A 27,314-nucleotide genomic window follows, 5' to 3' on the forward strand; every position below is an offset into this window, starting at 1 on the left:
TACCAAAGCTACCAAAATATATGAGACTCCAAGACTTGACTATCCGGATACGCTTAATGAGGCACCACCACATGACAGTGGAATTATGTCCTAGAAATGAGGCGTCACCGTGAGGCCTTCGCGGAATTATACCCTTACAGGAGGCACCACCACGTGGCCTTCGTGGAATTACGCCCTGGCCTTGAGGCACCACCACGACCCCCCGTGGAATTACGTCCTTTTGTCGAGGCACCACCAGGAACTCCCCTTAAGAGGGTCCGTGGAATTACGTCCAGCAGATGAGGCGCCGCCAAGATCTCTCACTACGAGAGTCTTGGAATTATGCCCTACTCATACTTTATACATGCCTCACCCACCAATCAAGAACTTTCATAACATTAATATCATGCATAAGCAACAAATCATGCAACTCATGCCTTCCCATTCATACACAATAAAATAACATACCATCTCCATCTCAAACTCATATATTAGATCATGCAAGTAAGCCACACATCAGTGTGCCTATTCAACAACAACATCAAACTCGCCCGCTGCCTCACTCAAACCAACAAGGTTCGCTCAGGCGAGTCCCATCTCGCCTAGGCGAGGGCGCGACGAGGGAACAAAGAACCCTGCGAGGTCTCGCTCAAGCGAGTCCCTTCTCACCTAGGCGAGAGCATTCCTCGCTCAAAAAGAACGTGCGTCGCCTAGGCGACATATCGCGCAACAAAAGACTTAGCGAGCCCTTGATAATCTCGCCTAGGCGAGACTAGCTCGCTTGGGCGAGAAAGCCAGTACTCGCCACTGTTTTCCCATACAGCAGTCAAGACCACAATCCAAAGTAGGTTTTAAATCGCCCCAAAACGGACACAGCACCCATCAATCCATACAAACCCGAAAAGACGTCCAAAATAGCGGAAAACACAAATAACAGAAGGTCCTAGCTTCCCTTACCTGGGAAAAGACTAGCACGAGACCTCGATCTTAAACAGCGGTGAACGACAATACCAAGAGCGACTCTAAGTGGTAGGATATGGAAACGGAGTTGAGCGTTGTTCGATCGGGAAAACGTAACCCTAGCAGAGCTCCTTACGGCAGCAGAGTGTGACGGCACAGTTTTAGGTCTGTTTCTGAAAATGAGACAAATGTGGATTAGGGCAACACGAATTTGGTATTTATTCAATGGGCCAACGTCTAGGCCCAACTGCTGTAGGGCAGCCCTTCTCTTTAGGGCAGAAAAAGGGGACCAGGAATTAATGGGCCTTACAATTACCACAACCATTATTATAATAATATTTTATTGTATAATATTTTCTTAATTCTCAATAAAATTACAAATTATTTTCAAAAAATAAAAAATAAAAATTTAAATGAAATGATACACCACTTTCACTACAAGGAAAAATATTTTTAACGGAGGTTTATTTTTACATTACCCAGGGTTAAAACCTCTATTAAGTTCTTTACCCGGGGTTTCGATTTCCCCCGCTAAACCATCCCTGGAGAATGTGTTAGCTAGGGTTTTTAAAAACCCCAGGAAACCCCAAGAAGTACCAATCAATAACGAAGGTTTTTGATCCTCTTGTATTTAACATAGGTTTTAAAACCTCAGTTAAGTTTTGTGGGTTTAAAACCCCCAATTAATTACCATGAATTTTGAAACCTCCGTAAAATATCGTGGATTTTGAAACCTTCATAAAATACTATGGGTTTTAGAACCTTCACAAAATATCATAGGTTTCAGAACCCCCATAAAATACCATGGGTTTCAAAACCCCTTAAAATATCCTGGGCTTCAAAACCTCCGTAAAATACTATAGGTTTCAAAACCTCCGTAAAGTATTATAGATTTTTAAATTATTATTATTATTATTATATTTTTACTCATTTATTATTTGTGTATTCATATATATTTTTCAATCACAATTATTTACATTTATTCTATTTTTTAATCTATATTTAATGAAATTATACCTAAATAGATATAAACTCATCAAATTGACAAATTATTTATAGATGACTAAATGTATATCAAAGTATAACAAATATACAAATTCAAATTCAAGTACAATATTAGTCAGCAAAAACTATCATGAAGTACTGCAATGGTTCTCAAAACATAAAATGATTCAATTAACTTCCATATTATATTATATTCTTCAACTATCACATATGATTTTCCTCATGTCCAGAACTTGTTGTATTAGTTGGCACACTTCCTTGATCAGAAACCTACAATATAAATGTGAATCATAATTACAAATGTAAACTCTGAAAAATAAAAGAAGTTATGCAGTCTTAAACATTACCGGTGCAGGATTGAACATAGTCAACTCAGGAGGCAATTGACCTTGATAATTTTGAGAAAAGAAGTTCATGATTGCATTAAGTCTTTTGTCACGTTCTTCATTTCGTTTATTTTGTTCATCCAATTGTGACTTTAATGCAAAGACCTATATTAGAACACAATCTATTATTAAAATCGTAAAAAAGACATAAACATTATAAAACACTCAATCTATCAACAAAAAATATACTACATTTCTTACTCCTACTTATAGAAAACAATCCAAAGCAACACAACAACAACATTAATAGTGTCCAATAATATTCAACACAACAACATTTACAACCTTGGCATGACAATCCAAAGCAAACAACATCATATTGCTACACATGACAATCCAAATCAATAACCTAATTTTGCAATTCGGAATAAGAAGGACAAGATGAGGATGTCCCAAAATGAAAATTCATAGTATATCCAAACACACGAGAAAGGCAAGGTCCCAATCCCATTCTTCGGACACGACCACAATGTTCTTTACTTCCTAGAACATGAGCTAGTGAATCTTCAATTGATATATCTTGTGAAAGGGAATGATGAAGGATTGACCCCAACCAAGGATGAAGACACATGCTTAAGAAGACTAAGCATGTTTAGAAAGGAAGTTCACTAACCCTTCATCCCTTTCATTTGTGTTTGTTATTTTTGATTCCCTAAGTTGACTTAGTTGAATCAACTTTAGTTGACTTGTTGACCTTTGACTAGGTTTGACTTGTTGACGATAGTTGACTTGACTTAAGCCAACATGTTAATCTATGTTTATTTGCTTTGTAGGTTAATTAGGAGTAAGAAAGCAATGCTAGGTGGCGCATGGTGATTGGGGAGCATAAATGATGTGGAGGAGAGAGTAAAGCAAAGGCATAAAGCATAAAGTAAAAGGCATGAAGCAAGTGTACCTATATACCTTTGGTCTCCTTTGTTTTTAGCACACTTTGACCACTTTTTATAGACATATGAGAAACACATTCTTTATCTCCTTTTGTGCTAGAACGAAATTAGTCATGCACACACAATAGTTAGCTCTTTTATCTCTCATTTTTGTAACCTTATTTGACCTAGTTTCTAGAAGCTAGGGTTAGGTTTTTGTAGAGACATCCTTAGGTATCTTTTATTTACTTAGAGGCCCCTAAACTCTTCTATATAAGGGGTGCTCCTAAACATGTAAAAGGGTTGAACATTTTGAAGTAAAAACACTCTTGTGTCTCAACCATTTGTGAGAGTTTCCTCCCTTGGGAGTGAATACTTTTAAGCCTTATCTTGCATAGCTAGTGGCGGCACACATCCACTCATCTTCAAGGTTGCCATGACTTCTAGCCTAGCCTTGTAGTGGTGTGCTTCTCACATTTTTACCATTCCTTTTCTTTCCATTTTATGTTTTCTTCTTCCTTTAATTGTTCTTGGTTTTCTATGATTTATATGCTTTCCATTTCCTTTTCATTTTGAATCAATGCATCATCTTCTTCTTTTGAGCTTTGTGAAAGGAACCTTCACATCTAGATAGCTTGTTATCTTAATATCCAGTAGGGATTTCACTTAGCTTTCTTAATCAACTCACATCATATTCAATAATCTTAAAAGAAAACAAGATAATCCTTCATCAGGAAAGATGTTCTTTACATAATATCATATGACTTGCTGTAACAAACAAAAAGAACTTGTCTTAGTGTTGGAAACTTGAAATTCATGGCAAGTTCCAATCCCTTGCAATATTCATAGAAGTCAGCAAGATTCTCAACCTGCATAATGTTCATAAAAGAACATCAACACCTTATAAAACATAAAACTTTATGTCTATTAGACATCAATTATAATTCGTATCTCTATACAAGGATTAAAAAGCAGAACTTCAAAATTAAAGATGTAATCCTAACACGTATAAGAGGACAGCTACAGGATTCAAGATCTTCAAATAATGAAAGCCAAAACAATGATATTATACAATCAATTTTCACAACCCATGCTAAGATTCAATCTAACCCTTTGGCACTCCAATGAAGACACTATGGCCATGTTTTAGACACAATCCTAGTATCAGAAGTTAAGTTCATTTTAGGACGTAGTTGTTGTCGACCACTGTACAAGCCTATCAGTTGGTCTCTTGTTATCTGTTGGTGTGTATTCACCAGTTACCCTGCCATTTGCCACAAAAAATGAGTTACCATGGGGACTGAAGTTTATGCCAAACAGAAAAAAATATTTGCAGTGCAATGAAGTTAATGAAGTCTTGGCTTTTCTCACTATAAATTTCCTATCTAGTTTTGAGTGGTTCATTTTGGTAGGACAGTCTGAAGGGTTTGTGAGAAGATAAGTTTCATCATAATCCCTTATTTTGCAACCAAATTACTATTAAACTAAACGTTATTGACAGGAAAATTCTTTTTCATGCAAAACGAACAACACTGAGCCAAATGAATCGGTTTTCTTTTTTAAATTTACTTTATATATATATATATATATATATATATATATATATATATATATATAGTGTAAAAATAAAATATTCCATGGCAAACATCAGATAAAGTTTCAATAGCATGATGAAATAATTAAATTTAGAGATTACTTTTTGTTCATTGTCAAATTTAAATATGTTGTACCAAAACAAATCTCAATTACCTAAAACTTACAAATGTACATGCAAACTACAACTATTATAATAAGAAAGTTTTTAATGAGGTATAAAATTTGTTTAGTTGTAAAAGGTAGAATAAAGAGATTTTGAATTTAACTTTTTCACTAATATTTACGAGATATATCGTTAGTTTAAAAAATTTAAAAAGAAGAATGAAAAATTTATGGGTTAATCTTTTTTTCATAACAAAATTTAACATATGAAACTTTTACATGTATGTAATATTTATGATTTAAATTTGTTTAAGAAAAATACTTAACAAAACATGTCTTTAAATGATTATCCAAATACACAAATATTTTTTTCAAAATGTGTCTTTAATGTATTATTGAAATAAAATAAGACGTGATTAGATAAAAAGAATTAAGAGAAATGTCTGAGTTTGATCCTATTTGAGAACTTTTTAGAAAAATAATGACACTATTTGAGAACTTTTTAGAAAAATAATGACAGAGATCGTAAACTTAACTCCGATTAATAAAAATTAGTAACTAATATTACGACAATCACTTATTCAATAAACAATAGTAGTTCACCAAAACACATACAAACTTCTATGGGAAAAGAATCAAACATAACCTAAATTCTTGATATTTATAAGTCACTCTCATGAATTCCAAACAATTGAAATCGAGCCAATGAATCTAATAATAGAATCAAAAGGGTTTCTAACTATTACTTAAATCTAAAATTTCAATTACAAGAATAATTTCTTTTTCCAATTCATAGTAAGAGAATGGGTATATGAGATGAGAAATTGTTTTCTGCTAAACCATAAATAAAATAAAATAAAAAATCATAGAGAAAAGGAAAAGTCTGTAGCAGAGAGGAAATTCAGAAGCATGCGTGTAGTTAATTTTCCTAGATGATAGGTTGCTTTCTCTTTTATATATTTTTTTCTTTGTTTCGAAATCACTTGCAATATTGTGCTGCAATCACTCACCTGTACTTGATTCATAGGTCCAGCTTCAGGATCCCGATTTCGGTGAATAACAATTCCATTGTCACACTTATTTATGAAGTGTGCACTTCCAGTTATATCATAGAGATTGGGAGGACCCCCAACCCAATTATGCAGCTATGAAATGAGAAGAAAGAATATCAGAAAGAGTAAAATCACAATAGATGAAACCAAAGTTGTTTATGTACCAACCTGCCTAGGATGTGCTAAAAACCAAACATCGCATCCATGATGTTGTGCAAAGCGTTTGATTAAGGTAAGCATCTCACATATTCTGTTTCGGTCCTGCAAGTTTTTGCAACAACTACATTAATCTCAACTAGCCATCATCCATTATCTAGACAAAAATAAAGGGAGTTTGGTAACAGAGAATGATTTGTAACACATCATGTTCTTGGAGAGAGATTTATTTTTTATGTATCCCTTAATTTAATTATAAATAACATGCACGTCTCTGATATACAATACACAACATTCAAATATAATTTCCCTGTACTTCTCTAATACATATTCATATTGAAAGAATCTCCAGTAAGTCCCAGCATTCTAAAGAGTTCTAATACAACTCAGAAAATCCAAATTTAGAATAAGTTCTTTTAAGAGAATTACTAGTTTGGAGGTCGCTGATGATCAAGCTCATTATAAGGATCAATTACAAGTCCTCGCACCCCGTGCCTTAATACTGCAACTTTTGCAAGGTCAAGGACCCATCTTATATTTGGAAGGGAGTCATCTTCACACCTAGTATCATGTAGTCAAGCAGTAGATTTCATCAATTTAAGAAATGTGGGTAGTAAATGCTAACCAATGCCTTAAGGAAACAAGTTAAGGAATTGAAAGGAGAAAGTTTTTTATTATGATTAAAAAAAATACACTCCCCTACTATAGTTTTAATGCGCTATCATATAACTTTCAATTTAAAGTTGTTCTAATAAATGAGCGAAATGCACTAAAGAAGTTGCTATTGCCTGCTTCAATATCAATTTAGAAAGATTTAACCCTTCCTATTTTAAATAAATAAAGAATCAACTGCACCACTAATCATAGCATGCATCATCACGTTTCAATTACAGACAACTGTAAAGGAAACTGGAAAACTAAATCAACTAAACAAATGTATAAAACATAACAGCAGTCTAAAAATTTAAGAATGATTGTACAAATATTTGAATGTGGCATGCCATAAGTTACAACTACCGCTGAGATCCTTGTAATGGACTTACCTTATGAGAGAAAAAGTATCGCTTAACCAAAGCTTGCCCCGTTCAAACTCCTCCACACTCATTCGCTCAACTTTTTCTCATACCTAACATTAGATAAACAAGTCAATCAAGATAATCAAATATATATGCATAATAACAATCACAATTATTACAAATTAATGAACATTATAATCCAATATACCAATATAAGGGTCCCCTTACAATGAAAGATAAATTGCAACATTATAAAGAAAAATGCAGGGGATAAAGAATTATAAATCCTTAATGATAAAACTTTACTCCAACTTGTTACTATAAAAGTCTCAAATTAAAAACCTTACAGCTAGATAGTATCACAAAAAACTGCCAGCAAACCACAGTTATCATATATGTTGTAGTTATACACACTTTGTTATTGTTAACTTTACAACCATATGTTTTTATTTTCAAAGGAATCTAATTGTGATTTATTAATTTATTTGGGATTTCAAGGATTCATTGTTTTTTCCTTTCAAATGTGGATCAAAAAGACATCAAATGCCGAAAACAATCAACAATTTTCATAACTGAAACATAAGAAATATTTGTATTAATAATCAAATTGAGCAAGTAATAATATATATATATATATATATATATATATTAATCGCATGGCATTCTCAGCTGCGACATCCAACCTACTAAGTGCATCCTTGCACACGGCCATGGTTTCTCCCTGTTCACTCTCTTTATCAACTGAATTTTCTTTGACTGGGAATTTTATTAGTTCACATGTTGATTCCGCTGAAGGTTCTGAATTCTTGATGTCCTACCATAAGGCATTTTGAGTATCAAACATTTCAGCTAAGTCATTTCAAAGATCTCTTGCGGGATCAGTGTGCATATAATATATTAAGGAAACAGATTTATGGTTCTAGTGTGACAATAGTATATTTATGATACCAATTTAGAAAACCTAAAGAACTATGTTACTATCTGGACTCAGCAATGCTCACTGAAACATGACCCACATAAGGGATGATTGAAAGAAAAATAACCTTCCATTTACTATCAATCCTAATATTCTTCAAAGAGATTTTTATCATGTTCCGATTGCTAAAGGGATGGCATGGTTTTATAATAAGCCTGTATAAAGCTCCCATACATACCTGTCCCAAAGAATGTCTCACTTCCTCAATTTCCTTCACCTGTGAGGATCTGTCTTCTGATATAATATGAGTAGCACCTTCATCCTTAGAGCCCTTTCTAACACTTATATTCCCAACAGGACTGCTAAACAGTTTCTTCAAATCCCCTGGGTAATCCCATTACACAGTATATCTAGCAGAAAACCTTCTAACTAAAGACTTCCTTGACTTTGCCTGCACAGATAACAAACTGGGTAATATTAAGAAAATGAAGTTACAGAGTCAAGAAAATCTAAGCAACTGTCATGATAGTCATATATTATTGATCTTAAAATCATCAAATACGTAAATAACTCATTGGATCGCAACACTAAGGCAACAAGTACAAAGTAACATCCAAGTTGATATATTATTTCAATTCTTTCATTTCACACAGAAGTTATCTCGAAAAGATGAAAATAAAGCAAACATATTATTATAATATAGTAGCAGTGCGTAGACGAAAGAGTAAGGTTCAGTTAAATATCAATTTTCAATTCCTTATGTTCCAAATCTATCTTCATTCTACTATTTCATTTTAAACAACAACCACCAAGTAGTGCTATGTGAGATCGATGTTTGTTTTCATTTCCTCTGCAACAACTTGAAATGAGGTATTGCATCTCCTTATTCTGTAAATTTTACTATAAAAATAGTAGAATTAGAATAACAACACAGTCAAATTATATAACAACAAGATAAAATCTCTCCCCCTTCGTTTGGGTATTATTCAATCTCCTACATCTTTTCTGCAAAATTAAAGAAAAAAGTTAAGGTATCTGGTCTGTAACATTCTCAATGGCTTTAGTTACATTCTTTCCTTTCTCTCTGTACATTCTTTCCTTCTTAAATATATCAATCATCTGACATTTTCACGAAAATTTCACCTTAAAAGCTTCCACAACCCACATTGCTACTTATTAATTTTAAGAAAACTCAAATACTCAGATAAATTATTAATCACAGTGAAGCTTGAATTATGTAGGAGGAAAGTGGAGTTGTATCGAAATTTTGTCCCATCCCACCCCTGTTGTAATTAATGTCATTCATATAAAGAAAGAAAAATGGCAAACTTAAGGGTGGAATTATGATAATAAAAGAAGAAAAAGCTCTCACATGATGTTGAGATGTTTGTATGGCCTGAACAGAAAATGGAGGAGTAGTGGAGAGATTGAAGTGAGCGTGATCGGAGATAAGATTCTCTCCGTTATCCACGGGCAGCACCACCAACTCTTCTCTCTGCTTAACCTCAGAAGGGGTGGTCACAACACCACTACTAGTACCAGCCGAGGAAGTAACAGAGCTCAACAATTAATTTTCTACACAATCGGTTCCTCAAATTTCCATTATATAGAATAAGATTATAAAGTTTCTACACTCAGCATAACAACAATAACATCAATCGATTGAAAGGAGGTACCAAAAGTTAACCTCAAAGCATGAAGTCTGAGACTCAAGTTTGTGCTTAGCATTCCAAAAATTCAGCATTCGTTGAGAAAAGTTAAAGTGGATTGTTCTGACTAGATCCATTGGCGACTCTGTCGACCTTCTACACGATCCACACCAGATCGTACAACACCATCAGCGTGTGCGTCAGACCGGTCAAGTCCAGCGACTGGAACATGGGGTTTTTCGCCTCCAACAACAACCTCTACTCCCTCCCCATTATGCGATGTAGCTTCGTCACCTCCACGGGACCTAAGTGCGGTCACGACTTTTAAATGGTTTATCTGATTCAACTCCACAAAGAGAAGCTTGATGACACTTTCATAACGAATGAGCTTGATTTTAGGGTTCTAAAGCGGTGCATCACGTTCTCCTTCTTTCCAATGAAGAAATTACCATCATCAATGTTGAAGAAGAAGACGAAGGAAAAGAATTAAGGAAGAAGATGAAAGAAAAGAAATAAGGAGTGATTGATGACAGACAAAAAAATAAAGAAAAAACAAAAGGGAAAACATTTAATATAGCTAAAATTTTATGAAACCAAATAGTTAAATTTATAATAACAGAGAAAATTTTGTAACGATCGACAAAAAATAAAAACATTTTTAGCGGTTTCTTAAACCCCTAAAAAATAACCATTAATAAAAAATACTTTTTTTCTAGTGAATTTATCAAAGGTTTTAAGAACTTATACTACTTTTTAAAGGTTTAACATTAAACCTTTGTAATTTAAGGAAGATTTTAAAAATTTATACTATTTTTTAGAGGTTTAAAGTTAAACCTTTGTAATTTAGCGGAAATTTTAAAAACCTACACTATTTTATAAAGGTTTAACACTAAACCTTTGGAATTTAATGGAGATTTTAAAAACCTCAATTAAGTTCATCCATTGCTAAGGTTATATTAATCTTCCCTAAATAATCCCCGTTAAATGCAATTTTTTTGTAGTGTTTGTTCTTCTTTTTTAACAATTGAGAAGAATGTGTTATAATCTATCTTACCACAATTGAAGTACAATTAGGTTAAAAAATTATTGACGTAGCCTAACAATGAACAAATCAAATATAACATTTTAAAAACTAATATATACGCTTAATCACCTCTACAGTAATTTTTTTAAAATAATTTGTTAGTCATAAGTAATTAGGACTTTCTTGTAGTACAATATTTCAATTAGAAAACTTAAAATGTTATCAAATTTAATAAAAAATAATAATCTTTTCTATTTTTAATTCAAAATACCTTTTTAAATATGTATTTATGGTTGAATATTTCTCAATCTTTCTATATATTTATATTTTTTATTTTTAGACAATGATAATTTTACTAATATTTCATTATCTTATTTTTTTATTATATTATATTTTCATTATGAAACTAAACAAATTTATCAAAACAATTAAAAGAGATACTTTTTCTTTATTTTGAATTTAAAATACTTTGAAATTTTTTTTGTATTTTTTAATTTTTTCTCATTTTTTAATATAATTTTATTATAAGATTTTTAAATTTTCTATTTTTTTAATATTTCTCGCTTAAGATTTTTAGAAAACTTGATGTTATTAATATTTTTTCTTATCTTCTTTCTATATCACAAGATATCAATTAAAACAACTTAAATTTTTATCCAATAAAATAAAAAAAGTAACTTTTTTATTTTTATTTTTTAGTTTAAAATATTTATCTATTTTTAAATGTTTCTCATTTTTGAAATATAATTATACTATAAGTTTTTTAGTTAATTCTATTTTTTAAATTTCAGAAAATGATACTTTAGTAATATTTTATTAACTTTTTTCTTTCTATAGCACAAAATTTCAATTAAAAATCATTTGAAACTTATCAAATTATGTTTTTAAGATAAAATATTTTATTTTTCTTTCAAGATATAACAAGTTATTCTTTTAAAGATGTAAAAAGATAAAAGATATAACTAGAACATTAAATTCAATCAAAGTAATGCAATAACGTCAAGTAATAAACATTGAAAAATTAAATTAAATGATACATCTGATTTGGTATTTTTTATTTTATTTTATGAATAAGTCTTATATATTAGGATTACCACAACCGTTATTATAATAATATTTTATTCTGTTCCTGCAGAAGAACAAATAAGATAAGTTAGGCACGAGTATCGCCCTACCCTGTAGTCTGTTATCTCTTCAGTTGGTCTCTTCCCATTCGATACATGTCGGCTTGAATCCAGGAGGGGTTACCTGCAGAAGAATCTCCGAAGCTCAAGTAAGTCAAAGCTCTCAAAGAGTCAAATCAGCAATTAATGAATGCGTACCTTTAAATGATGGGGTCCACGTGTATTTATAGAGCATTAATGACGTTTGACCATTTCATGGGCTGGGCCTTGACTTGGGCTCTAGGTGGGGCTTGTGAGTGGGCCAGGGCCCAAACCCAGGCCCTTAAGGTTTATTGGACGTGGACGCTTCCATCATGTTGAGTTCATTAGAGTGGTCGGCCTAGGTTCTAAACTTAGCGGATATGCTGGAGTAGTCGGTCTAGGTCGGCTATTAGAAGTTTAGGTGAACACTGGTATAGGTTAGGCTAAGCCGGCCTAGGCTGGACACTTGGCTGCCTTGATATGCACATTGTTTACTTATTTGGTCTAGTTTGGCTAGGTGTGGTACACTAGTCCCCCAGCCTTGTCCGATATGAGTTGTCGGTCAAGGGTGATATGTGTTAATATGCTAGCGGAATCGGCTAGGTACGGTACACCAGCCCCCCAGCCTTGTCCGATATGGGTTGTCGGTCAAGGATGATATGTGTTGGTGAACTAGCAAAACCGGCTAGGTGTGATACACCAGTCCCCCAGCCTTTAAGTGTGGTGAACAGTGTTAAGGCTTGGAAGTGTCAGAAGGTAGGTGAAAAGGCGTCAGGTGGTCACATCGTTAAAATTTTGGCGTCGTCGTTTTTTATGTGTCATATCCTTCATAATGGTGTCGATTGGTCTGGGGTTTTATTTTGGCGGGAAGAGTTTTAGTTGTTTGGGATCGTGGACTATAAATATGGGTTTGAAAGCAGCTGAGGGTTCACTTGGTTCATTTGCGAGTTTCGAAATCAGAGATCTTGTGCGCATCATATTGTCCGACTAGTTCCCAAATTCCGCCGACATCTTTCCGTAAGAACGAAAATAGGTATGTCTAGTAGCGATAGCTCATCCTTATCTGCGTCTAGTAGTAGTCAGAGTACTGAGTCGGATAGGAGTAGAGATGACCGGCTTCGTGGAGAGGGTATGAGTGCTGGAGTTGGCTCAAGCGGGATGCCAATGGAAGTGGTGAGGGAGGTCCGAGAAGATCCTCCTGAAGAGTTGGAGGAAAGTAACTGGCCGGCTAAGGGTGGTTATGCGTGGGTTGCATCCGATGTTCGTGACCAGTCATCACTGTTTAGGTGGTCTCGTCTGCTGAATTCTTGGCTAAACTGTACACCCGTCATATCTAGAGGGGTCAGTGGAGATATTGTTTCATTGGAAAGAGTGAGCGCCACCAACCGGGTATGCCACGGGCAAGAGGGGGCTACCGAGAAGTTCTTTTATATGTACATGTGCCATTTTTCTCAGCTTCATATACGACTACCTTTCGACGACTTTACTATGGGCGTGCTGCGGGCTTTGAATGTGGCGCCTACTCAACTACACCCTAATAGTTGGGCTTACTTACAGGCCTTCCGCATTTTGTGCGAGTCGTTGTACTTGGAGCCTTCACCTTATGCGTTCTTGTATTTCTATGATACCAGGACCCGGAGGCCGGCTACCTGGCTGTCATTGATCAGTCGTCCTAGCATTAGCAGGTTGGATGCATTCTCCCAATCTTTCAAGCACTTCAAGGACGGATACTTCAAGGTTGTAGTGAAGGAGGGAGGCGAGCCGTATTTTTTGAATGCGGATGGGAGTACAAAATTCCCTTTTAGTTGGACCAATAACCCTTCGCGTTACAAGGATATGGGAGTGGAGGAGTTGTCGTCTGGAGACAAGGAGGTGGTTGGGATGTTGTTAAGATTTGTGGATAAGTTGCCCACTAAGGGCTTAGTTAGGGTTTATAATTCGGTGCATCCGATTATAGATATTGAAGGTATCTGTTTATTACTTAAGCTGTGTTAATGATGCTAAGTTGTTTTGATCCGAGTTGTGATATGTTATTGCAGGGCATATGGCGCAATCTGGTAAGAAGAACTTGGCGCTCTTTCAAGCACTGAGGAAGGAGATGGCCGCCAAGGCCAAGGAGGCTGGGAAAGCTGGTGTTCCTAATCTGCAGGAATCCGTGGTGGAAGTACATGTACATGGCGGCACGAAGAGGAGGGCTGAGCTTCCGCCTCGACCTAGGAAGGGTAAGGATGTAAAGAAAATAAGGGCAGCTATCCTCGGGTCAGGTGATGGGGCGGGATCGGCCAGCGGGGAGAAGTTGCCGGAGGCCGGGCTAATTGAGTTGCCGGAGATATCCGTGAGGAAAGACATCTCAATCAACTTGCCCGATACCGTTGTGAACTCTATCGATAATATGGAGGTCGAGCATATTGTGAGAACCATGGTTGAATTTGGGAGTAAGGCATTAGTGTTGGGTAGACGTGTAGGGTCCCTTTACAGAAGGGAAGTGAAGGAGGTGGGGGAGTTGCAGGGTAAGGTGGACAAGCTGGCGGAGGAGAAGGCGGCGTTGGAGAAGGAGAAGGAAGGGTGGGAAGCTGAGAGGAAGAGATTGGTGTCATGGAAGGTTCGTTGTTTAGATTCTGAGGAGAAATTGAATAAGCGTATAGGGGAGCTGGAGGAAGACTATGAGGATCTAAAGGACAAGTATGACGGGGCTGTCGGTGAGTTGGATGACTTGAAGAACAGTGTTATTCAGGAGCATATAAATGGTTTTGAGAAGGGGTTGCGGCAGGCGGCCTTCTTCTATAAGGATGTGGATGCCCTGGATTCAAGGTTCGATGTGGATAAAGATGTGGTTGGTGGAAAGCTGGTAGGGGAGGATGAAGAGGGTGGGGAAGAGGTTGGGAATGAGGCGGCCGAGGTAGAGAAAGATGTGGATGTGATCGTGGAGGGTGATGGCAACAAAGCAGCTTAGGATGTAGTTTTTATGTTGTTCTATTTTGCAATGAATCCTAAGTCTGTAATAAGTCGTACAATATTTTGACTTGTTTTTAATGTGATGCATCTTGTGGATATATATGCTTTGTGGTTGTTGATGATAGCATATGTGATAGGAATATGCGATATATTGTGTTGTATGCGTATTTACCTAGGGGAGCATTGTTGGCGTTTGTATGTTAACCACGAGTAAAGGGTGTTCGACCCAGGCCGCTTACTTGTGGTAAGGGTGGGGAACTTAAACGAATCAGCCACGAGAAAAGGGTGTTCGACCCAGGCCGCTTACTTGTGGTAAGGGTGGGGAACTTAAACGAATCAGCCACGAGTAAAGGGTGTTCGACCTAGGCCGCTTACTTGTGGTAAGGGTGGGGAACTTAAACGAATCAACCACGAGTAAAGGGTGTTCGACCCAGGCCGCTTACTTGTGGTAAGGGTGGGGAACTTAAACGAATTAACCACGAGTAAAGGGTGTTCGACCCAGGCCGCTTACTTGTGGTAAGGGTGGGGAACTTAAACGAATTAACCACGAGTAAAGGGTGTTCGACCCAGGCCGCTTACTTGTGGTAAGGGTGGGGAACTTAAACGAATCAGCCACGAGTAAAGGGTGTTCGACCCAGGCCGCTTACTTGTGGTAAGGGTGGGGAACTTAAACGAATTAACCACGAGTAAAGGGTGTTCGACCCAGGCCGCTTACTTGTGGTAAGGGTGGGGAACTTAAACGAATTAACCACGAGTAAAGGGTGTTCGACCCAGGCCGCTTACTTGTGGTAAGGGTGGGGAACTTAAACGAATTAACCACGAGTAAAGTAGTATAGAGTCATAAAGTAGGGAACCACTCATTTTATTTGTTCAAATGGGGGTGCCTCGTTAAAACCTCCTTGGCCAAAACCCTCCTTAGGGAAAAAAGACCAAGTGAGGAAAAAGAGTACACCCGTGGTTACAAGTATGGATCCGCTTATGGTGTATGTTCAACTGAAATAAAACTTGAGGTGGGATACATTCCATGTGTTGGGGATTTCTTCCCCAGATAGTTGTTCTAGGCGGTAAGCCCCACCTCCTGTGTCTTCGCGTATGCGGTATGGGCCGTCCCAATTGGCGGAGAACTTGCCATCCTTCTTTCTAGCACTGCTGGCCATTCTCCATACTAGGTCTCCTATGACAAACGATCGCGGGTGCAGGTTTGCGTTATATTTCCTGGCGGCTCGTTGTTTGGCGGCGAGATTGCGTATTTGGGCTTTTTCTCTGAGTTCGGGAAGGAGGTTGAGATGCAAGGCCATGTTTTGGTGGTTATGAGCTGGGTCGTATAGTTCTCGGCGCAGGGATGGTTCGCCAATTTCTACTGGTATCATGGCGTCTGCGCCGTAGACTAGGCTGAAGGGGGATTCGTTAGTTGACGATTGCGGGGTGCATCTGTAGGCCCATAGTACTTCAATTAACTCTTCTGGCCATCGGCCTTTAGCGGTATCCAATCTTTTGCGCAGTTCCACGAGGATAACTTTGTTTGCCGCTTCCGCCTACCCATTAGTCTGCGGGTGTTCTACAGAACTTGTGATATGTTTGATGCCCAAACCGGTGTAGAATTTTGCTAGTTCCTTGTCAATGAATTGTCGGCCGTTATCTGTTATGATGGTATGCGGTATACCATATCGGCATATGATGTCCTTCCACACGAACTGTTGGACTTGCTGGGCCGTGATAGTGGTCAATGGTTTGGCTTCAATCCACTTGGTGAAGTAGTCAACGGCTACGATTAGGAACTTAACCTGTCCTTTGCCGGGTGTGAATGGGCCTAGGATGTCCATTCCCCATTTAGCGAATGGCCAGGGGGACTATGTGGTGTAGCTGTTCCTGTTTTTGATGTATAAGGTTACCGTGCTTCTGACACGGTTTGCACTTTTTGACGTAGTCTTGGCAGTCCGCCTCTATTGTAGGCCAGAAGTACCCGGCTCTGAGAATTCTTGTGGCTATGGTGCGTGCGCCTGAATGATAACCGCAGATTCCTTCATGTAGTTCCTTAATGACGTACTGGGCTTGTTTTGGCGTGACACATTTAAGTAGGGGCTGGCCGTATCCGCGTTTGTAGAGGTCGTCGCCTACCATAGTGTACCTGGCGGCCTTGGCCAGCCAAGTTTTGTCCGCGTCGGCCGGGGGGTTGCCAGTTTTGAGGTACTGAATGTAAGGGGTGGTCCAGTTTGGGTTTTGGGTAGGGGTGAGATTGTCTGATGGGGTGTGGGTTAACGTTTGGCAAGTGTGTGTGACGGAGGGTGTGGATAGTGTTTGCTGTAGCAAGGACCGGTTGCGGTTTTTGAGTTTGGTGCTGGCTAATTTGGAAAGGATGTCGGCTCTGACATTGTCGGTTCTGGGTATGTGTTCGACGTGGACCAGTTCGAAGGCGGATTGGATGATTGCGCGGACCAAATGGTAATATTGTTGGAGGACGGGGTCTTTGATTTGGAACTCGTCGTTTAGATGACCTACTGTGAGTTTGGAGTCGGTTTTACATGTTAGCTTTTTGACGCCTATTTCACGGGCTAGAGAGAGGCCGGCTAGGATAGCTTCGTACTCGGCTTGATTATTCGACGTTTTGAAAGCGAAATGAAGAGATTTCTCTATGAGGATGTCGTTGGGGCCTTCCAGTACGATGCCGGCACCTGCAGCCCTTGGGTTCGAGGAGCCATCTACATGAAGCGTCCATTGGTCCTCGGTAGGTGTTTGTTGTAGGTTGTTGACGAAGTCCAAGAGACATTGGGCTTTGATGGGGCCGTGTGGTTCATAGCGGATGTTAAATTCGGAGAGCTCCACGGCCCATGACGACATGCGCCCGGCTAAGTCTGGTTTTTGCAATATTTTCTGAATTGGATAATCGGTCTTGACGGTTATGGTGTGGTTTTGGAAATATGGACGTAAGCGGCGTGCGGCGTGGACCAAGGACAGGGCTAGTTTTTCTACCATTTGGTATCTGGTTTCAAGGTCTTGGAGTGTCCTGCTTACAAAGTAAACAGGGTGCTGAGTGCCTTCTGCTTCTTGGACAAGGGCGGCGCTGACGGTGTGATCGGTGGCCGTGATGTATACTAGCAGGGGTTGGCTGGTGTCAGGCTTGCGAAGGATGGGGGGTGAGGTTAGGGATGCTTTGAGCTTGAGGAAGATTTGTTCACAATCTTCAGTCCACGTGAACCGGGCGGATTTCTTTAGGAGCTGAATTATGGGTTGAGTTTGTTCTGCTAGTTTTGGTAGGAAGCGAGATATAGCCGTGAGGCGGCCAATTAGTCGCTGTACTTCCTTGATGGTGGTGGGACTACGCATCTCGATGATGGCCTTGCATTTTTCGGGGTTAACCTCTATGCCGCGTTGGGTTAACATGAAACCGAGGAATTTACCCCGGTCTACGCCGAATACGCACTTTTCAGGGTTCAGGCGGAGGTTGTACTGACGCAATGCGGAGAAAACCGCCTCTAAATCTATAGCGTGTTGATGATGGCTTGGGGATTTGACGACCATGTCATCAACGTAGACTTCGACACAGTGTCCTGTGAGGTGGCTGAAGACTTTGTCCATTAGCCGCTGGTAGGTTGTCCCAGCGTTCTTGAGGCCGAAGGGCATGACTCTATAGAAGTAGTTGGCATCATCTGTGATGAAGGCGGTCTTGTGCATGTCTGGTGTGGCCATGGGTATCTGGTTATAACCTGAGTATGCGTCCAAAAAGCTAAGTACTTTATTTCCTGTCGCGCCGTCTACAAGGCGGTCGATGTTGGGTAGAGGGTAGGCGTCGCGAGGGCATGCCTTGTTTAGATCTGTGTAGTCCACGCACATCTGCCATTTACCATTGGCTTTCTTCACCAAGACAACGTTAGAAAGCCAGGTGGTGTAATGCGCTTCATCTATGAATCCTGCGCTCAGCAACTTCTCGGCCTCTATTTTGGCTGCCTGTCTGCGTTCTTCACCAAGTTTGCGTTTTTTCTGAGATACGTGGCGGGCTTCTTTGTATACCGAGAGCTTGTGGGATGCGACGTTAGGGTCTACCCCTGGGAGGTCGGCGGCTGACCAAGCGAAGAGATCCGTGTTGTTTGTAAGGATGGGTGTAATTGTGGCACGCTCATCAAGACTTAAACCATTGCCCAAGTTGATGGAATGGCCGTTGGGGAGTTCCAGGGGGGTTGTGTCCTCGACTGGTTCGAGGCGGGCATCTCGGCCTATTCTGGGATCAAGGTCTTCGCCGGATAGGGCTATGCGGGCATTAGGTGGTCGCGCGATGTGGTTTATCTGTTGGATTGGGAGTTGGGGCCTTAAGCTTGCCATGTAGCATTCGCGTGCCAAACGCTGGTCACAATGGATGGTGAGGATGTCACCGGATGGTGCTGGGAACTTCATGGCCAAATGGGGGGTGGAGACGACTGCCCCGAGGGTGTTGAGGGAAGGACGGCCCAAGAGTATGTTGTAGGATGTGGGTGCGTCGACTATTAGGAAGCGGATTGGGATTGTTTTTGTTTGAGTTCCTTCCCGAAAGACGGTATGGAGGTCTATGTAGCCCCGGGTAGATACTTGTTCGCCAGAAAAGCCGTATATGGGCTCGTCATATGGGGTCATAGCGGTGTCAGGGAGTTGCAATTTTTGATAGGTGGCCCAGTAGAGGATGTCAACTGAGCTGCCTTGATCCACCAGTACTTTTTAACGACATAGTTTTCGATTTCAACTGTGATGACCATGGGGTCGTCTTGTTGGTGGTCGAGGCCGTGAAAGTCATCATCTGTGAATACGATGGGGGGCATACGTCGTCTGTGATGGGATTGGGTGATGTGGTTGATAGATTGTATGTGGCGGAGGTGTTTCTTTCTGGCAGATGAGGTGGAGCCTCCGCTTGCGAAGCCACCAGAGATGGTGTTAATAGTACCTCGCAAGGGGGGGTCGGCAGGGGTGATGTTGGTGTGGGCGGGCTGTGATTGTTGGTCATTGGGTTCGGTGGGTTGGTTATTGTGGTTGACGCCGCTTGGTTGTCGTCTGTGGTCGTGTCGTGGAGGGTGGTGGGTTCGGGAGGAGGTGTGGTCATCTCTGCGGATGAAGCGGCGAAAGTGGCCGGCGCGTACCAGTTCTTCGATCTTATCCTGTAGCGCTTTGCATTCTTCTGTAGTATGACCGTGATTGCGGTGGTATCGACAATACTTGGTCATGTCAGCGTTAGGAGGGGTGGTTGTTTTGCGTGGTGGGGGGAGGAGGTCAGCCTGGAGGGCTTCGTCAAGGATGCGGGAGCGGGCTACTGTGAGTGGGGCGTATCTGGTGAAACGTGGTTGGCGGGATTCACGTGGACGAGTATCGGGGCGCGGGTGAGGCTGTGGGGTGGGATTGGGTATGGGGTTGGGATTGGGGGTGGAGGTGTTGGCGGCATAGTCGTTGCAGAATTTGGTGTGAAGAGTTTCCATTTCTTCCATACGAACGTAGTCAGCGGCACGCAGTTTGAGTTCGTGCATGGAGGTGGGTGGGTGAAGGTAGACGTTGTTAGCGAAGGGTCCGGGTTGCAGGGTGAGGGTCATACATTGGAGTATCATTTCCTGGTTAAGGTGTGGTGTACGAAGAGCTGCTTTACTGAAGCGATCGATGAATGTTCTGAGTGGTTCGTTGGGTTCCTGTCTGATGCCCAGTAAGGACATGGTGGTGGTTTGGTGTGGGCGGCTGCCGGCGAAATGTGTGGAGAACATGTGGGAAAGGGTGTCGAAGTTATCAATGGAGTAGGGTGGGAGGGTGGTGAACCATTCTAGGGTGGGGCCTTTGAGTGTTGTGGGGAAAGCTTTGCAGAAGACTGCGTCTTGGGATGTATACAAAGCAACGTGTGTGATGTATACTTTCAGGTGTTCATCGGGGTCGGTTTCGCCAGTGTAGCGATCGAGGTTGAATGGTTCCCACTGGGCTGAGAGAGGGGTGTTAGCGATAAAATCTGTGAACGGGTGGCAGCGTCTGGGCTGGTGGGGGGGAGAATGTGGGGTGGGGGTGGGTGGTTGATCATGGTAGGGAAGGTGGAGGTGATGTTATGAGGAGGGATGTGGGTTGTGGGAAGATACGGGGGGTTGTAGGGTGGGACGTATGCGGTGTGGAGAGTGTTGGGTATGTTGTGGGGAGCGTGGGTTGTTGAGGGTGCTGTAAGTCCTGGGTGACCGGGTGGGAAGTGTTGGGGGTGTGTGGTAGTGAGGGGGGTTTGCTGGGTGGAGGTGAAGGTGTGGGGGGTGGGGTTGTATTCACTCTCTTCCTCTGTAGGTTGGAAAGCCGGAGACTTCACAGCTTCACGACACCATTATGAAGGATATGACACATAAAAAACGACGGCTCCAAAATTTTAACGATGTGACCACCTGACGCCTTTTCACCTACCTTCTGACACTTCCAAGCCTTAACACTGTTTACCACACTTAAAGGCTGGGGGACTGGTGTATCACACCTAGCCGGTTTTGCTAGTTCACCAACACATATCATCCTTGACCGACAACCCATATCGGACAAGGCTGGGGGGCTGGTGTACCGGACCTAGCCGATTCCGCTAGCATATTAACACATATCACCCTTGATCGACAACTCATATCGGACAAGGCTGGGGGACTAGTGTACCACACCTAGCCAAACTAAACCAAATAAGTAAACAATGTGCATATCAAGGCAGCCAAGTGTCCAGCCTAGGCCGGCTTAGCCTAACCTATACCAGTGTTCACCTAAACTTCTAATAGCCGGCCTAGACCGACTACTCCAGCATATCCGCTAAGTTTAGAACCTAGGCCGACCACTCTAATGAACTCAACATGATGGAAGCGTCCACGTCCAATAAACCTTAAGGGCCTAGGTTTGGGCCCTGGCCCACTCACAAGCCCCACCTAGAGCCCAAGTCAAGGCCCAGCCCATGAAATGGTCAAACGTCATTAATGTTCTATAAATACACGTGGACCCCATCATTTAAAGGTACGCATTCATTAATTGCTGATTTGACTCTTTGAGAGCTTTGACTTACTTGAGCTTCAGAGATTCTTCTGCAAGTAACCCCTCCTGGGTTCAAGCCGACATGTATCGAATGGGAAGAGACCAACTGAAGAGATAACGGACTACAGGGTAGGGCGATACTCGTGCCTAACTTATCTTATTTGTTCTTCTGCAGGAACATATTCTATAATATTTTCTTAATTATCAATAAAATTACAAATTATTTTCAAGTAATAAAAAATTAAAATTTAAATGAAATGATACACCACTTTGTTTTTCTTTTTTAACAATTGAAATGAATGTGTTATAATCTAACTTACCACAATTGAAGTACAATTAGGTTAAAAAATTATTGACTTAGCATAACAATGAACAAATCAAATATAGTATTTTAAAAATTAATATATACGCTTAACCACCTCTACAATAATTTCTTTTAAATAATTGGTCAGTCATAAGTAATTAGGACTTTCTTGTAGTACAATATTTCAATTAAAAAACTTAAAATGTTATCAAATTTAATAAAAAATAATAATCTTTTCTATTTTTAATTCAAAATGCTTTTTTAAATATGTATTTATGGTTGAATAAAATAAAATAACTTACCACAATTGAAGTACAATTAGGTTAAAAATTATTAACGTGACCTAACAATGAACAAATCAAATATAGCATTTTAAAAACTAATATATACGCTTAACCACCTCTATAGTAATTTCTTTTAAATAATTGGTCAGTCATAAGTAATTAGGACTTTCTTGTAGTACAATATTTTAATTAAAAAACTTAAAATGTTATCAAATTTAATAAAAAATAATAATCTTTTCTATTTTTAATTTAAAATGCTTTTCTACATATTTATATCTTTTATTTTTTAGACAACGATAATTTTACTAATATTTCATTTTCTTATTTTTTTTTGTTATATTATATTTCAATTATGAAACAAAAAAAATTTATCAAAACAATTAAAAAAGATACTTTTTCTTTATTTTGAATTTAAAATACTTTGAAAATGTTTTGGTATTTTTTAATTTTTTCTCATATTTTAATATAATTCTATTATAAGATTTTTAAATTGTCTATTTTTTAATATTTCTCGCTTAAGATTTTTAGAAAACTTGATATTATTAATATATTTTCTTATCTTCTTTCCATATCACAAGATTTCAATTAAAACAATTTAAATTTTTACCCAATATAATAAAAAAGTAACTTTTTTACTTTTATTTTTTAGTTTAAAATATTTTTAAAATATTTATCTATTTTTAAATATTTCTTATTTTCTAAATATAATTATACTATAAGCTTTTTAGTTAATTCTATTTTTTAAATTTTAGAAAATGATACTTTAGTAATATTTTATTATTTTTTTTTCTATAGCACAAGATTTCAATTAAAAATCATTTAAAACTTATCAAATTATGTTTTTAAGATAAAAGATTTTCTTTTTCTTTCAAGATATTACAAGTTATTCTTTTAAAGATGTAAAAGGCTAAAAGATATAACTAGAACATAAAATTCAATTATGTATTGCAATAATGTCAAGTAAGAAACATTGAAAAATTAAATTAAATGATACATCCAATTTGGTATTTTTTATTTTATTTTATGAATAAGTTTTATATATTATGATTACCACAATCATTATTATAATAATATTTTATTCTATAATATTTTCTTAATTATCAATAAAATTACAAATTGTTTTCAAGTAATAAAAAATAAAAATTTAAATGAAATGATATGTGAGCCCCCTTTTTCCAGCTTATAATTTGTTGGGCCTGGTCTTTTTGTAGGCCCAAGGCCAGCCCAAAAAGGAACCCTCAATACCCCTTTCCAGCTACTAACTATTCCACTTGTCTCCTTTTTCAGAAGCTGTCTCCCTCTCTCAAACACCCAAGACTCCAGATAGAGCTCTGCTAGGGCACAGAGATTGTTTCATCTTCGAGCTAGATACAGTGGTTCTGTCTCCACGTAAGTTACTCCTCATGTCTGCTATAGCCTTTCTTTCCCTTTCTAGTTGGGCGCTTTAGTTGCATTAGAGTTCATCCTCTTATACTCGTTTTGGGTCCTGGGGTTTCTGTTTCAGCTCATTATCTTAGCTGGTGGAGCTGTTGTGCCTGAGTTACATTCTCTGAGTTACTGCTCCCTTCTCTTGCGCCTAAAAAGGTAAGGGAAGCTAGGTTTTTAAGTTCTAACACGATTTTTGTATGTTTGAGGGTTGTTCTGTGTTTTGGGTTCTTGAATGGTATATTAATCATGTGTAGATGGTTGGCTGGTAGTGTGGATGTTACTTTGTGTGGTTTTTTTTCCTTGCATGCATGGAACAGTGGGGGAGAACTGGTATTCTCGCCCAAGCGAGCTCGTCTCGCCTAGGCGAGAATATCAGAGGCTCGCCTAAGGTTCTGCCTCGAGCGCTTGCCCACAGGGCCACTATTGCAGTCTCGCCTAAGCGAGAGCCTGTAGCTTAAGCGAGGCAACTTCCCTCGCCTGAGCGAGGGCTCCTAGCTTGAGCGAGGTTGGTGCTGAATTGTGTTCTAACATTGTTCCCTTGTATGCTTGGGTGATTTATTGAATGATTGGCTTAAGTTGCCTCTTTAAACCATGAAGTATGTATATGGGTATGGTTGTTTGATTTATATGAACTGAAATTGGTATGTTGGCATGAGTAGCACATGGATTTTGGGTTGTATGGTTGAGACCTTGCATGATAATTGGATGTTTGAGATAAAGGTGGTGTATAAGGCATGAAACATGAATTTGGTGTGAGATAGGCGTAATTCCATGAATCTCGTGGAGAGCTCTCATGGTGGCGTGTAATGTATATATATATTAGGATAAGGATTCAAGTAAGGACTGCATCCCGAAACTCTAATGGGTCAGTGAGTCTCGGGTAGAGCAAACTGACCCAAGTGGTGAGAGTGGCGGGAGGCCCTAGTCTTTTGCAGGATAATGGCCTTAGATGCTTGAAGGCTAACCTTGTGTGTGGTAGGGTGAAACCCATTGGCAATGGCTCTGCAGAGCAGTAGAGGCCACCACAAGTGCAAGCATCCAATGAATCTGATCCTAGTATATTTATCCGGATAATTGAGTCATAGTGTCTTGCTTGTTTGCTATAACATGATTCTCTGTGCCTATTGTGTTGCATGCTTGGACTATTTCAACACTTGTCTGTTATACTATGATAAATTTAAATTACACTAGCTTACCCTTTCATTTTTATGTATGTTCTTGTCCTATTTTCTCTTTTGCGATGATCACCTTATTGGTGGGAGCAGATGGGAATAATGCGGGAGATAGGCCTGATGGTGGCAGCGGTGCGATCTAGTGGGAGTGTTGTATGTGACTCTTAGGAGTGGTTTGTGGCCCTAGCGTCTATTGCAATTCCTTGCTCTAGGAGTATATTTTTGGCAAAACTGTTAAACTTTTGGATCCTGTTATGTCCATGGCATTGTAGTGTGCCTAAGTCTCCTTTAAAAGTACTCTCTTGGATGATTGTAATAGTGGATTTTCTTATGTGCACTGTTCATCAGATTGCTCTTGCATTTCTATAATTATGTGATGTTTTTATTTAGTAGATTTGATCTTTTTAAATGGGATGTTACATTTTTATGGTATCAGAGCCTTCGTTCCTTAGTTTCTGTGGGCTATGTGTTTGCTTAGCTTTCGTTGTGCCTTTCTTGTCGTGTTTAGATGAGTTTCTAGTCTAACCAAGTTTCTAATGGTTCTTTCTGTGTGTCCAATGGTATGGCACCCCCTCGTATAACTCCTCCTGCACCCCCACAGGGCGACGGGCAAGACCTTGCTAGGGCAATTGAGGCTATGGCTGCAGCCTTGACCCAACAGAGCAACGCTATGTTGCAACAACATGAGGCGGCTATGCAACGCCAAGAGGCCTCCCTTGAACAACAACACCTAGTGATGCAGCAGATGTAGGTTGCGAGGCAAGCTTCTGAGGCTGCCTAGAGGCAGCACATGGATGCTCTCCGCCAGTTAGGGGAGAATGCAACTGGTGTTCCGATGTATGGTCCTCGTCCCCAACCTCCACCCCCTGAATGGAGTTTGGAAGATTTCTTGAAGCACCAACTTGCCAATTTTGATGGCAAGGCGAGTCCTGACCAGGCGGACCAATGGATGAAGGATGTGGAGCACATCTTTGATGCCAAGAGATGCCCCAATCAGAGCAGGCTTGCTTTCACTGTCTACATGCTCACAGGAGAGGTTGAGCATTGGTGGGCCAACATCAGGCTGGTTATGGAAGAAAGGCATGAGGAGATCACATGGGAGGCCTTCAAGAGGAGGTTTCTTTCAAAATACTTCCCAGACAGCGTGAGATACGCAAAGGAGGTGGAGTTCCTCCAGCTGACATAGGGGGACAAGTTAGTGGCCGAGTACGCCGAGAGGTTCAAGCATCTGGGGCGTTTCTACACCATGCCGCTGATATCGCTGTCGTTAGGCGATCAAATTACCACTACTTTAGCAACTTCAGTATTGCCAATTAGTAGTGAACAAAATAGTTAGAGTTAAGATAACCCTAAGTCATCTCCCAACGAATACGGAATTGATCTCAAATATTTTATTCTTAAAAATGCAATTAAAACTAGCAACTATAAAAATAGGGGGATTTTGATATGCAAAGAAAATGACATGGAAGATTGTAAACACGGTAATAGTAAATAGGTCAATTCCACTACTTTTTCTAAATAAGATTCTTCATTGGTTATCTAGAGATTATTGTTAAGTTAATTATTGTTGTTGATTTACAAATCAATCAATGTAAAGACTCAATTCATTTGTTGTAATCCTCACTTTTAATCAAAGTACAGTCTCAATTAAAAGTGAGAATTGTTAGATTGTCCATAGTAAATTCAATCAAAGTATAGTCTCAATTAATTTTACTATGCCTAATCATGTTTATTCCTTTATTTCTTCACCAAATATAAAACTTAATTAATCAAAGTAAAGTCTTGACTAATTTTAGTTAAAATAATCACCACTAATCAAAGTAAAGTCTCAATTATTGGCAAGAACTTATTTAATCAAATGAAAGTTTCTAAATAAAATCAAAGTAAAGTCTCAATTTAATTTAAAAACCTTTTAACTCATATGATTAGCATGCATGTAGATTTAAAATCATTATTTTCTATTCGATTAAGAAGTAAAGGACATAGATAAACAAAAACCACAACAATAATCAAAATAACAAACACATAAATTCATATAACCTCAGAATCCATTTAAGAAATTACAGTGGAATCAACCTTAAAAGCTTAGCCCTCCATGGCTTTGATGGAATACATGATGATATGAAGGAAAGAAAATAAAAGAAAGAATGAGAGATGTGGTGGAGACGGTATCTGCCAAAACCAGAGAGTTCTAAGAGTCTAAGCTGTAAGTTGTAAGTTGTTAGTCCTGCTTCTGCTCCCTTAAGTCTCTTTATATAGGCTTCCACTAGACTTTGGGCTTTATCTGTCAGTTGCTAAAATCTTTTATTTTTATTTAATTAATTAGCAACTTAATTCCTGTCCA

The 27,314-nt window shown here is 39.0% G+C and overlaps 1 long non-coding RNA gene across 6 annotated transcripts; it reads right to left on the reverse strand.

Annotated features, from left to right (window-relative positions):
• Nucleotides 1–2,100: 2,100 nt before the first annotated feature.
• LOC114196099 lies at nucleotides 2,101–10,217 on the reverse strand. Of its 6 annotated transcripts, none has more exons than XR_003606617.1 (11): nucleotides 9,722–10,217; nucleotides 9,407–9,609; nucleotides 8,273–8,485; nucleotides 7,146–7,228; nucleotides 6,532–6,663; nucleotides 6,115–6,207; nucleotides 5,905–6,039; nucleotides 4,307–4,460; nucleotides 3,947–4,065; nucleotides 2,292–2,435; nucleotides 2,101–2,214 (listed from the first exon to the last, which is right to left on the reverse strand). It is a non-coding gene; the product is annotated as an uncharacterized LOC114196099 (long non-coding RNA). The 6 variants fall into 6 exon arrangements; XR_003606618.1 differs by having other exon boundaries at nucleotides 9,711–10,217; XR_003606620.1 differs by adding an exon at nucleotides 7,806–7,932 and having other exon boundaries at nucleotides 9,407–10,217.
• Between the last annotated feature and the right edge of the window lie 17,097 nt (nucleotides 10,218–27,314).

Source organism: Vigna unguiculata, chromosome 9, assembly GCF_004118075.2.
Source record: "Vigna unguiculata cultivar IT97K-499-35 chromosome 9, ASM411807v1, whole genome shotgun sequence".
Taxonomy (NCBI): Eukaryota; Viridiplantae; Streptophyta; class Magnoliopsida; order Fabales; family Fabaceae; genus Vigna; species Vigna unguiculata.